At 34.7% G+C, this 14,254-nt stretch overlaps 1 long non-coding RNA gene across 1 annotated transcript; it reads left to right on the top strand.

Annotated features, from left to right (window-relative positions):
* The first annotated feature begins 842 nt into the window (after positions 1 to 842).
* Positions 843 to 3,270, top strand: LOC126660168 (uncharacterized). Its single transcript, XR_008789754.1, has 3 exons — positions 843 to 1,103; positions 2,356 to 2,429; positions 2,874 to 3,270. It is a non-coding gene; the product is annotated as an uncharacterized LOC126660168 (long non-coding RNA).
* Positions 3,271 to 14,254: the final 10,984 nt, after the last annotated feature.

The following is a 14,254-nucleotide window of genomic DNA, read 5'->3' on the forward strand; positions in this document are numbered from 1 at the left end:
TTAATCTTAAAAAGATTAAAATAAATTAATTTCTTTAAATACACATTATTGGAATTAGAATTTTTTTCGCGTATGCGTGTGGTGATCATTCGAATTTTCACATTAGTTTTCGTATTTCTTTAAGTTGGGGAGAATGTAACACCCCATATTTTCAGCGTGTATTCCGCTAAAATATATTTCGTTTCGCTTGACTCTGCTTAGTTGTCTTTGTGCGGTTTTGTTTTACTTAGGTTGATTTTGGCGGTTTTTATCCCGTTTCCGTTGAGTTATCACCTGATCGTAGAGTAATTTTAGGAATCAGAAATTTTTTTAATTGGTGGTTTTCTTTCGTTCCGTTGAGGATGCGTTGTTCCGTATTTTGAGTTATGTGTGATTTTATGTGTGTTATAATGGTTTTTCTTTGACTTTGGTTTTGTGGTAAATTCGAGGACGAATTTTTAATAAGTTGGGGAGAATGTAATACCCCGTAAAAAAAAAATTGAAATTTATTTTATGAGTTTTCGAAAATATTGAGTCGTTTGCGAATTTGTGGTTCGATTTATGGTTTGATTCGTTGTTACGATTATTATTGTGAATCCATAATTAGCTATTTACCAATATTTTTTTTAAAAGAAAATAAATAAATAAATAATTGTTATATGTCTCATACGTAAAAGATGTTATTAATTTAATCTAAATTTTATAAATGGATTAAATTAACACAAAACCCAACCTTGTGAAAACGTGCATTAGAGTAGATTAATTATTTTTCTTTTCCATGTATTTTTCTTTCTTTCTTTAACAGGTCTATATAAAGACCTTTTACCATTAGACTTCGTAAGCTTTTAAAATTATGTTTTAAAACCAAACTCATTCCATTCAATCAAACAAACCCTAGCCGACTTCTTCACCTCAAAAGCATTCTGATAATATTCACCATCCATTCCTCTCGTGGCTTTGAAGTTTGGTATGTTTCTCACGTTTCTTTTCCTTGTTTATTCGATATCGTCACGTTCGGTTTCTTAGCTCATTTTTTTTATTTTAAGCGTTAGATTTGGATCCGTCTCGTCCTAGTTGTTGTAGACACACACCTCTACGATTCTCAACTTCGTTTTAGTTAAACGGTACGTGAAACTTCTCCGCTTAAGCGCCGTTGCGTTTGACCGTTGTTATTCTTTGGCTGTTGTTCTTCTTGATTGTTGCTGTTTTTGATTCATGTGGGATCTGTAAATCCTTGATGGTTGAGTTTTTATTATCTGATGAGTGATTGTTAAGGACTGGATTGCTTGGGATTACTGTGTTGTGTTGATCTCGTGTCTTATTTTTGGTGATGACAGTGGACGGGAATAGAGTTGTTTTGAATGTGTACCCTGTTTTGTCCACTTATTCATTGATTAATTGATTTCATGGGTTAAATATTGGTGATTTAATTTGCTGTTTGAAATTGATATGGTGGGTTTCCATTCTTGCATGCATTTAGTGTTTGATTTACGTAATAATGTGTATTGCCATGTTCAAAGAATGGCATGACTCATTTATCTTTATGTTCCTTAAATTTTTTATGACTTCATGGTTGTTCTTGTTTTGTTTAATTAAAAGTTTGATTTGGTAAAATTCCAATTTGAAACCGAACTTTTAATTATCGAATAGGTCGTTAAAATGCTAATTATTTTAAATCTGAGAATAATATTTGTTTTGATTCTAATTTAAATTATTTGGGATTATTATATTTGAAAACGATAATTATTTTATCTTATAATTATATAATTACTTGGGTAGTTATTAGTTATTTTAAATTTTGCTTGGTATGCCAAATTGGCTAAATTACAATTTAACTTTTAAATTTACGTTTTAAGATTTTAAACGTTTTCTAATTTATTTTAATTAAATAAATTATTAGTAATTATTGGTTACTTGGATTTAAAGATATTGAGTTCCGTTTTAAATATTGATTATTATTTTATCAAAATTATACATGTAATTATAAACTATGGTTTATAATTGGATATTATATATTTTATCAAAGTTATTTTGGGCTTATAAACTCCGGTTTATATTTTGATAAAATATTCGGGCTGGGTTAGACTTGGGTCGCCTGACATGTGTGGTTAGCGTGTTAGTTATCGGTAACTCGGCTAACCCACTATTTGGATTTTAAAACGAATTATTATTTAATATCTATTTAAATAATATTTATGAAAATGACTTTAAAGCAAGAACTCAATAGTCTTGTATTAATAGGGCGTTATTACCTTTTGGGTATTTTGTGTTGCCTTGGATTGTTTTATTCCGACGTGTTATTTGTGCTAGTCTTATGTGCTGTCTAGTACTCTCTAGAGTTAGGGGCTGTTTTTAATAAATATTTATATTATCTAGACTTGTCGACTGTTCGTGCTACGTAGACGAATCAGGAGTAGTTGCTTGCCAGTTATCACGTGGATTAGCAAGCAGTGAGTTTATATCTCTATTTACCTCTTTATTAAGCAAATATTATATTTTGTATATGTATAAACAGCTTTTGAACTGTTTTTCGGCATTGTGGATTTGATTTGGAACGTGCTACTCGATGGGCATCATCGGGACTGCGTGCGCACCGGTAATGATTATGGTATTGAGGTAGGTTTGAGATACGTCTCACCTTAGTGAGGGCACTGGTGGAAGATACGTCTCTTGGGCTCACTATTTATTAAGTGTTAGTCGAGGATCGGTTATTGAGATACGTCTCACCGACACGACAATGGATTTAGAATTGTGGTTTAGGGTTTCATTGATAATCCATAATGAAAATGTTTTATTAAACGTTTTTTTAAAGGTTTTCAACTTAATAAATGTAAATGGTTATATAAACTCTACTCAGTAAATCTGACCCCGTTGTTTTTCCCAATTTTCCCCAGGGTTATGATTTGAGCGAGTCAGCTGGTCTCTGATTCTTTAATTCCTCAGAGGTTTATTTTATTTTATTAAAACTATTAAATTGATTTTATTCTTAGACCGCAGTAGTAATTAGAAGTTGTACTTGTCTAATACTTGTTATCATAATTATTCAATTGATTAATTGTTGTTTTGGCATTAATATAATAACTTGGGTTATTAAATATTTATGCTATGTTGGAGACTCAGAATTGATCGAGCATCTAGCATCTATTATATAAATATTGTACTTTATGAACTGTTAGAACTAGGCTAAAGTCTCGGTTGCCCCCGAGCATTGTTTTCTTGCAGGTTATGTATTTATAGGGTTAACTGTAAGGCTAGCTACGGGTTTTGGTACAACCATACCCATACCCTAGCGTCGGTCACGATTCATGAAATTGGGTCGTGACAAACTTGGTACTCATGTCTGAATAAGGAAGGACACTCCTAGTCAGCATCTATGTAATACCCCAAAATATTTAAGTATTTAATTGGACCACGTGTCCAGTTTTGAGTCGCCAGAGTGACGATAACGGAAAGTCTTCCGATAAAAATAAGATAAATAAGTTTTAGTAGATCGGCTTTGAAAGAGATTATAGCAAAGACTTAACATTATATTTCAGTTCTAAAGTTGGAATTGAAATTAGAAAAGAAAAATGTCAAGAAAAGCTCGAAATGAGGTACAGGGACTAAAGTGGTAATTTAGCCACTATGACTTAAAATGGAAATTATTTCGCCAAGGTCCGCGAAATGTTTTATAGTATATGTGGTAAAAGTTTCGGGTCAATCGGAGACCTTTTAAAATTTGGACGCGGATACGTTTTGGGCTAAATTGTAACTTTTGAAAAGTTCAAGGGCCAAAATGTAAATTAGCCAAATAAATCTCGATAATAGCAATTAAAAGATTATTGACGGGAAATAATAATTATAGATTAGTATTATTTATTTGGATATAAATAATACGTAAGTAATTGAGTTAAAAGAATAATTTAACCGTTAGGTTAAATTAGAAAGCTTAAAAGAGAATTGGTTGGAGTTAAAGAAATGAAGGATCAAAGTGGCTAATTAGCCATGATATATTAAGGAAACCAAATGAATTAAGAAAAGAAGAAGAAGGAGCAGAAGGTTACAGAAGAAGGAAATGGCGATCGTTACGTTCCGTCGCCGTTTCGCCGTTTCTCGTCCAAATCGCGAGTTCTTTATATCGATTCGTCCAGAATTCGATTCTCTATCATCGTTAAGCTTTAAATCGAGGTAAGCTTGACGTTTTTATTGTGAGAATTAGTAAATTAGGGTTATTTCGTTTAAACGAATTAAACAAATTGTAATCGCGTTTCTATACTCGTTTTTGGTGAGATTTAGATTGGATTATATGTTAAAATGAAGCGTAAGCATGTCGGGAGTGTCGGAAAGTGGCGCAGCGCCCGGAAAATGACTTTTCCGGGGGCTGTCAAGGGTGTGCGTTCGCACACATTGAGTGTGCGATCGCACACTCCTTGAATTTTGGGGTGTGCGTTCGCACACTCATTGTGTGCGTTCGCACACTACCCAAATGTTGCCAGATTCAGAAACCCTACGGTCAGTTTATAGATTTGCCTCTTAGGAACGCCTCTGTCCAATTTTATCTCGATCCAACGGTTCAATTGGGAGAGATCGTCGTTTTACTAAACAGTGTCAGTGCGCAGGCAGCACCTGCGCATTGTCCTGAAAACTACTTGAAACTTCATCGGAATGAAACTAAACCCTAAAATTTGAAGGTATCATACGTATTAGAATACGACTAAGAGATATAACAAGTATCTCGACTAAGTATTAGAATACGATCAAGGTTAAAAGTCGTATTTGAACTACGATTATATTAACCTAAGTTTATAACTTAGGGTTTTGATATTAAGCCTACGTTTATGGATTAAACGTACAGGTAACTCGACTAAGTAACTGACGTATCGACGAGCTACCAAGCCATTGGGCCGGAGTGGTTACGTGAGTGGACAATGCATGGAGCTTACGCTTGCGGGATTATAATAATGCAGTTTTGGATAGCGGTCACTGTGAGTGGCAATTTACTTTTGCGTATTATTATAAAAGTTATTTTCTTATATTATGAGTATTGATATTAAATATCTCGTATCTATATGATTTGCTCGTATAAGCTGTTTTGTTTGATAGATTTGATTATATGAATGTTGTTGTATTCGTTGTTTTGGAGATAAGTGTCTAGTGTGCGGTCCGAAGAGACCAACTACCTATTGGGTGTCAATAGGCTACATGATCATTGGTGAGTCAGTCTAGAGTACCTAACTTTATGATTAAGAGTTAATATATATTTATGCATAATATGTTATGAATTCGATACGAGAGTGAACTCGGCTACGGTGTAGTCTGGAAGTCCCCGTATCTAGTGGGCTGGGCCCACCAGTGGCTGGGCCACCAGTGAGTTGGACTCACACTTTATGATTTCGATACGAGTGAGCACTCGACTACGGTGTAGTCTGGAAGTCCCCGTATCTAGTGAGTTGGACTCACATCTTTGAAATTAATAATGTTGCTTATATCATAAATTTATATATGTAATAAGCGTGTGACGCTATATTTTGATAATACTATAAGTAACTTGCAAACTCACTCAGTATTTTCCCAAATACTGACCCCTCACTCTGATGTTTGCAGGTAGACAGAGTCGGATCAGACAAACCATCTCCACTGTGCCAGAAGTCATTGGACTTGCACAAGTTTGGGTTTCTAAAGCTGCAGTAGTCAGTAGGTGTCGGTATTAGATAGATATTTTGACTTCAAACATTATTTTATATTGTAAACGCTAGTATAATATTTTAATATTTATAAATGCTTTATCCGAAAGAGTTTTTCCGAAAATGTTTTATACATAATATTATACTTTTAAATGCGAAAAATTATTAGTGGTTTTAGGCTTACTACGGGTTTCGGAGCTACCACTCCCATTCCCTAGCGCCGGTCTCGGCTCAATAATTTGGGTCGTGACAATTGTGGTATCAGAGCAGTTGGTCCAGTTACCTCTGCTATGATTTGTTTGTCGGTTAAGTAATCTAGGAACTACTGCAGCTATAAAGTTGAGCTTTGTCTGATCCCAGTTGTTTACGTTAAGTGTTTTGTGATAAGTATAATAGATTAACTTGTGAAATATTTGGTTGACTTTCGTGACACGTATATACGAGATAAATATACGTATAATTTTGTTTTCGATAAGATGTGCTTGCATGATATGAGATTGATTTGTATGAATTGAATCGGATACATCGGTTGGCTTTGCTATCGATGTCAGACATATCCGATACATCGGTTGGCTTTGCTATCGATGTCAGACGTATGAGATACATCGGTTGGCTTCGCTATCGATGTCAGACAGATAGGATACATCGGTTGGCTTTGCTATCGATGTCAGGTATATAGGATACATCGGTTGGCTTCGCTATCGATGTCAGGCAAATAGGGTACATCGGTTGGCTTTGCTATCGATGTCAGACAAAAGAGATTAAGAATAGTATGCTTTTTGAAAGGAAGTTTCTAGGAGAGGTATTGCCTCCTATGAATAGAATATAATTGATGTGAATGTGATTTGATATGGGTATTTAGCATCAGATAGCAGGAGAGATGTTATTGGATTCGATCGATCGAAATTTCAGAAAGAGTGAGAAGAAAGACTACAAAATTAAAGAAGTTGAGGAACTTTCCAGAAGCAGAGTTTAAAGGTCTAGAGAACTTACAAAACTCGAAGTTTATAACTTTTAAAAGTTATTTGTTTAACGATTCTAAAAGCATAATTGTGCCTAGACCCGTAATAGCCATTGATAATTGCCACGACATTGATAGGAATGCATCACTACATACATCAATTCATGCATTAATAGAACATGCATCATATGCATTATGTTCAGACGAAGAGGTGAGATGTGGCAACTCTTTGGGGATGAGAGACGTCATCACCCTAGTGCACAATTTTGCTAAGATTTAAATGAAATTTTTAAATGAGTCGTTTTATTTGAAAGAGTTTTCAAAGAGTTTTGTTTTTAATGTGAGTATACCTAGACCAGAACTCTGTAAAGGAAGTAGAGTGCTCGCGAGCAAGCTGTGATCTAGGCTATGAGATGAATGATTACGTATAGTTGTGAGAACATAGGATTTGTGCCTCTAACTAATGAACTTAGCCTTGATTAAACAGACTAGTATATGACTAGGATAATAGATATGTGTTCGGATAATAAAACATATCTGATTAACAATGTATGATATGTATGCTATGTTTTAATACTCTTGATGTTTGATTAAGTCCATGTGAGCGGGATGCTCACAAGACTTAAGTGATGATACGTAATCAAGGAAATCTAGGGAACACTGATTTTCTTGAATCCTGACAACGTAAATGCTTATAGCTATGATGATATATGTGTGTAACATATGCAATGCGAGTATATGTTTTAGTAAATTGCTAAGTCTACAATAAGTTAGAACACTCAGAAGACTAGCAATAAACGACGTAATCATAAAAGGTAAAAAGGGAAGGAGATACTCCTAAAGTCCAACGTACGTGGACATCGATTAGTTGTGATGATTAGTAAGTGTTATATTTAAGGAATTTGTCAGTATTCCTTTATATAATCGCTATACTATGAATAAAGAACTGCGCGAACGCGTGCTGTTGCACAGAAAGTATACGAGACGCGAGAAGAAGATCGAGGTGACAAAGGTGAATGCAACCTAGTCCAATTGGCCTGCAAAGGCTAGAAATGTGATGAAGGTCAACGGGAACCTAACACGATAAAGTGGGAATGTACAGGCATCGGGAGTGCCGCAGTACCCAACGCCATTATAAATCAGTTAGCCGTAAAAGTAACCAATATAAGGAATGGTGTGCCAATGATGAGACGATGGATATAAAGATAGTATCAACGTGAAGAAAGGAACACCTATAGAGATTGATAATGGTATACATAATATAAGACTAAAGGAGTTTGACGGATCACGCGATATGCTAGATCCTCTAAGAGAAGTAAAGTAAGATGTTCATATACATCGAGCGAATGAAGGACAAATAGTATTGTTGATTAAGATGTGATGAAAGGTTTAAATCCATGATTAGTTTGACAAGCAATTAGAGCAGTAATAGATCAGATAGTATGAATTAAGTTTATGACCCGATTTGGGAAATCCTTTTTACTATTAGTTCTGATTAAAGATGATCGTGAAAGATCAAGATACTTAGATCAGAGGATATGACGAAAATGAATAAGTGAAGTATATAATAAGAAAAGATCAAGAGTTAAATAACAAGAACTGCAATCAGTGGATTAAGAGATGAAACTTCCACTTCAAGGTATCAATTACGAAATAAAATAGTAGACTGTGAAAGGTACAAAAGCAATGAATACTTGTGAAATGATAAACCTTGAACTTCAAGTTAAATCAAATAAAGAGTAAAGTGTATAATGTGATCGATAAAGGAGATGAAAGTAAAGTATGCCAAAGGTATGCAACGTGTATGATAAAGTATAAGGATGTAAAAGTAGATTATGGATAGGAAGAAACCAGTCAAGGTAATTAGAGTTAAGGAAAGTACGAACAACCTGCGTATGACGCAAGGGACTCGATAAGAGTGATCGAGGAAAAGAAAAAGAGAGAAGTCATATGGAGAATTGACAAGGAGATCAGAGGAATAGAACTCTATATAGTCGCAGACATATAGAGATAAAGAAAGATAAAGAGGGCAAAGACATAGGATCGAATCCACTTACAGTTAAGATGTCAGTAAAGGTACAATAGTACAATATTGATCGACGTTCAGAGTACTGAAATAAGAAATGTTAGATATGCGAGACATGATAAGGACGATATCAACATAGGATCGGCTTTACAGATGGCCATGATGACAGTACAAATATGATAAGACGATACGTATATGACTGAGAGCACATTACATCGAGGAATTCAGATGAAGAAGGGCACAACTCTCTATTAATGATTGATGTTGTGAATATTAAACGCAAGTAGTACGTGAGGTGCAAGATACGCTGAAGGGGAAAGTATAGAATGCAAGGAAAGATAATGAAGAAACCCGATAATAGCATAAATAAAGAACGTAAGAGAACACCAAAGGATCATAGCATTTAGACTATGAATCCTATTGGTTGACTAAGGACAAGAAGTCAAAGGAAAATTTCCAAGAAGTACATCTACGATATGAATAAAAGTAGGAATAACAAGTGAAGTGGAAAGAACATGGATAGTAATGAGGAGTAAGCTTAACGCTATGTGATAATAAAGAGAAAGGATTTGGAAGTTAAGATCCAAACTAAGATTGAAAATTTGAAAGAAGATACAGATAAGAAAGAGTTAGTTTATGACAATAGATGCTAAAAGCATCTTTGAAAGTCAAAAGACGAACAATATCAAGAAAACGACGGAGAAAAGAAAGGCGTAGGTGAAATAAGAAAGGATAATGAATAAAAGGGTCAAGTTTGAAGTAAGTAACGACGTCATCAGAGTACATTCTGATGTAAGTATATGATTGAAAAAGGATTAAGGCCTTCATTTGAGGTTTATAAGCAAAGAAAGCTTACCTGAGTATTGGTCACGCGCTGTCTTATTACAATAACGATTCAACGATCAATATGACCATCCTATCTGGCTGAAAACCAGATTGATGAAACAGATCGATGTAAGGTAAGAAGAGACAGGGAGTTTTAAAGAATAGTACGTCATGCATAAAGGAAATAAATCAATGGATATGCAGACAAATAAAAAGGTATGCGACATATCTAGATGCAAGAAGAAGGTTAAGTAAGTTTTACAAGAAAAGTGAAGACCTCATAAGGATACGTCCTGAGGATTCACCTCATGGATAACCATGATTAGTGACGATAGCGAAAGAATCTGCATACGAGAAATGAAGTAACGAGATAAAAGGAGATAACAGAAAGTGGAATAAGCTCCTAGCGCTACTATAGATAATAATCAGACGACGGCAATAGCCATACAAGAAAGACTATGTAAGTAATGAAACACGAGTTGTTTGAGTGTCCATATCACTCAACAAGGAATGATGATAAGATTAGACGATATCGGAAAACAAGATCAAGTCGTGACAACGACCAAATAGAGAAGACTAACGGATCATCTAAACGAGGAGGCCTAGTGACAAAGATTATCATCTTTGATAATAAGACGTCATTAAGACGCACTATTATTGGACATCAGTAAGAAGCTGAAAGTTCATTTACAATTATAAAAGTTTATAGCAATGAAGGTTAGATAAAGGACGAACACAAGGATTGTGTTATAGAATAAAGAAGAAAAGATCAAAGATAAGGTTGTCAGTGATAACTGACGTTAAAGTGTAAGAAGTACAGAAATTGAAATGATGATTTCATGCACCGACAAGTGTCAGTAAGACGAACACGGTATTCCTATTATGAATAAGAATTCTAGATGTAGATGGGATTAAAGTAAGAAAAGAATAAGAAAATTCGAGGACGAATTTTTATAAGGGGGGAAGAATGTAATACCCCAAAATATTTAAGTATTTAATTGGACCACGTGTCCAGTTTTGAGTCGCCAGAGTGACGATAACGGAAAGTCTTCCGATAAAAATAAGATAAATAAGTTTTAGTAGATCGGCTTTGAAAGAGATTATAGCAAAGACTTAACATTATATTTCAGTTCTAAAGTTGGAATTGAAATTAGAAAAGAAAAATGTCAAAAAAAGCTCGAAATGAGGTACAGGGACTAAAGTGGTAATTTAGCCACTATGACTTAAAATGGAAATTATTTCGCCAAGGTCCGCGAAATGTTTTATAGTATATGTGGTAAAAGTTTCGGGTCAATCGGAGACCTTTTAAAATTTGGACGCGGATACGTTTTGGGCTAAATTGTAACTTTTGAAAAGTTCAAGGGCCAAAATGTAAATTAGCCAAATAAATCTCGATAATAGCAATTAAAAGATTATTGACGGGAAATAATAATTATAGATTAGTATTATTTATTTGGATATAAATAATACGTAAGTAATTGAGTTAAAAGAATAATTTAACCGTTAGGTTAAATTAGAAAGCTTAAAAGAGAATTGGTTGGAGTTAAAGAAATGAAGGATCAAAGTGGCTAATTAGCCATGATATATTAAGGAAACCAAATGAATTAAGAAAAGAAGAAGAAGGAGCAGAAGGTTACAGAAGAAGGAAATGGCGATCGTTACGTTCCGTCGCCGTTTCGCCGTTTCTCGTCCAAATCGCGAGTTCTTTATATCGATTCGTCCAGAATTCGATTCTCTATCATCGTTAAGCTTTAAATCGAGGTAAGCTTGACGTTTTTATTGTGAGAATTAGTAAATTAGGGTTATTTCGTTTAAACGAATTAAACAAATTGTAATCGCGTTTCTATACTCGTTTTTGGTGAGATTTAGATTGGATTATATGTTAAAATGAAGCGTAAGCATGTCGGGAGTGTCGGAAAGTGGCGCAGCGCCCGGAAAATGACTTTTCCGGGGGCTGTCAAGGGTGTGCGTTCGCACACATTGAGTGTGCGATCGCACACTCCTTGAATTTTGGGGTGTGCGTTCGCACACTCATTGTGTGCGTTCGCACACTACCCAAATGTTGCCAGATTCAGAAACCCTACGGTCAGTTTATAGATTTGCCTCTTAGGAACGCCTCTGTCCAATTTTATCTCGATCCAACGGTTCAATTGGGAGAGATCGTCGTTTTACTAAACAGTGTCAGTGCGCAGGCAGCACCTGCGCATTGTCCTGAAAACTACTTGAAACTTCATCGGAATGAAACTAAACCCTAAAATTTGAAGGTATCATACGTATTAGAATACGACTAAGAGATATAACAAGTATCTCGACTAAGTATTAGAATACGATCAAGGTTAAAAGTCGTATTTGAACTACGATTATATTAACCTAAGTTTATAACTTAGGGTTTTGATATTAAGCCTACGTTTATGGATTAAACGTACAGGTAACTCGACTAAGTAACTGACGTATCGACGAGCTACCAAGCCATTGGGCCGGAGTGGTTACGTGAGTGGACAATGCATGGAGCTTACGCTTGCGGGATTATAATAATGCAGTTTTGGATAGCGGTCACTGTGAGTGGCAATTTACTTTTGCGTATTATTATAAAAGTTATTTTCTTATATTATGAGTATTGATATTAAATATCTCGTATCTATATGATTTGCTCGTATAAGCTGTTTTGTTTGATAGATTTGATTATATGAATGTTGTTGTATTCGTTGTTTTGGAGATAAGTGTCTAGTGTGCGGTCCGAAGAGACCAACTACCTATTGGGTGTCAATAGGCTACATGATCATTGGTGAGTCAGTCTAGAGTACCTGACTTTATGATTAAGAGTTAATATATATTTATGCATAATATGTTATGAATTCGATACGAGAGTGAACTCGGCTACGGTGTAGTCTGGAAGTCCCCGTATCTAGTGGGCTGGGCCCACCAGTGGCTGGGCCACCAGTGAGTTGGACTCACACTTTATGATTTCGATACGAGTGAGCACTCGACTACGGTGTAGTCTGGAAGTCCCCGTATCTAGTGAGTTGGACTCACATCTTTGAAATTAATAATGTTGCTTATATCATAAATTTATATATGTAATAAGCGTGTGACGCTATATTTTGATAATACTATAAGTAACTTGCAAACTCACTCAGTATTTTCCCAAATACTGACCCCTCACTCTGATGTTTGCAGGTAGACAGAGTCGGATCAGACAAACCATCTCCACTGTGCCAGAAGTCATTGGACTTGCACAAGTTTGGGTTCCTAAAGCTGCAGTAGTCAGTAGGTGTCGGTATTAGATAGATATTTTGACTTCAAACATTATTTTATATTGTAAACGCTAGTATAATATTTTAATATTTATAAATGCTTTATCCGAAAGAGTTTTTCCGAAAATGTTTTATACATAATATTATACTTTTAAATGCGAAAAATTATTAGTGGTTTTAGGCTTACTACGGGTTTCGGAGCTACCACTCCCATTCCCTAGCGCCGGTCTCGGCTCAATAATTTGGGTCGTGACAATCTAACCCTACAAAGTAGGATTCACTTTTCCACTACAATACTAGGTATGCAATCATCTACTATAAAATAAATAAATAAACAAAAAATAATTTTTTTTTGAAATTAATCCGGTGAACAGACCCACCGACGTGGGTCTTCTTCAAAGAGTAGACCTTCCGGCGTGGGTCTGCTCTTTGTATCAGACCCACTCCGGCAGTGGGTCTGCTCTTTGTAGCAGATCCACCGACGTGGGTCTGTTTTCCGGTGAGCAGAACCACCACGGTGGATCTGTTCACCGGATTGATTTAAAAAAAACTAATTTTTTTATTTAAATTAAAATTAATTATTTATTTAATTTTTAAATAAATTTAGAGTTGGTTATATTTGTCTGGTTTGATTGGGTGGGTTTTAAGTTTGGTTAGATTGAAGTTGTCTGTTTTGTTTGTATTTACTTACAGATTTGCAGGGTATTTTGGTCAATTTATATCAAAAGGGGTTTAGTTGATCATTAGGTAAAGTTTAAGGGATTTACGACCGATTTTAAAATTCAAGGGTTTGGTGATAGGGGAACCTAAGTTGGAGTTTCATAGCTGATTAATAGCCCAAAATATACAACAGGTTTTTAGGCAAAAAGAATTTGACTGCCACCTAATCATTTTTTATCAGAAAAAATTAAAATGAAAAAAAATTAAAATTTTGTAACTAAAAAAAATTAAAATTTAATGACTAAAATGAAAAAAGTTGAATGTTCAGTAACTCTCAAGATCAATTACTTCAGAACAAGTTAAATACACGTGTATAATAGGGGTGAGCACGGTTCGGAGGAATTCGGGAATTGACAAATCTCCGGAACCAAACCAAAAATCGGAGATATCAAAAATTGGATCTTCGGATCCGTACTAATAATCGGTTCGGTTCGGAGATTTAATTTTTCGGTACTGTTCGGTACGGGGATTCGGTCCTAATGATTCGGTATGGTTTGATATGGATATCACTAGAACTGCGTATATTGTATTATTTAAAATATGATCTCTACTATATCATAATATGTAGTATTTTGACTTTTAAAATTAATTAGCTACTCAGTCATTCATTTTTTTATATTTTTAACTATCACAAAAAAAATCATCACTAAAATAAAAAGGCACAACATGTATATTATCGTTCGATTTAATATTAAATTTTTGATTATTTGATAAGGTTACGTTTATCTATTATTAAGTCTAAAACTATATCATTGTTGTTAAAACTATGTAATTTGGTCAATGATAGAAAATAATGAATATGTACAATTTTTATATCAATTTTTAA

The sequence above is a fragment of the Mercurialis annua genome, linkage group LG8, assembly GCF_937616625.2.
Source record: "Mercurialis annua linkage group LG8, ddMerAnnu1.2, whole genome shotgun sequence".
Classification (NCBI taxonomy): Eukaryota; Viridiplantae; Streptophyta; class Magnoliopsida; order Malpighiales; family Euphorbiaceae; genus Mercurialis; species Mercurialis annua.